Here is a 394-nt window from a genome sequence, read left to right as displayed (position 1 = left end):
GATGGAGAAAATATAAGAAACATTTAACAAGGATCTAGAAGAACTAAAGAGCAAACAAACAGTGATGAACAACATAATTAGTGAAATTAAAAATACTCTAGAAAGAATCAATAGCACAATAACTGAGGCAGAAGAACGGATAAGTGAGCTGGAAGATAAAATGGTGGAAATAACTGCCAAGGAGTAGAATAAAGAAAAAAGAATGAAAAGAATTGAGGACAGTCTCAGAGACCTCTGGTACAACCTTAAATGCACCAACATTTGAATTATAGGGGTCCCAGAAGAAGAAGAGAAAAAGAAAGGGTCTGAGAAAATATTTGAAGAGATTATAGTCAAAAACTTCCCTAACATGGGAAAGGAAATAGTCGATCAAGTCCAGGAAGCACAGAGAGTA

This window comes from Physeter macrocephalus, chromosome 6, assembly GCF_002837175.3.
Source record: "Physeter macrocephalus isolate SW-GA chromosome 6, ASM283717v5, whole genome shotgun sequence".
In the NCBI taxonomy this organism is placed as follows: domain Eukaryota; kingdom Metazoa; phylum Chordata; class Mammalia; order Artiodactyla; family Physeteridae; genus Physeter; species Physeter macrocephalus.
The sequence above is the reverse complement of the archived record's forward strand: the minus strand, read 5'-3'. Positions refer to the sequence as shown.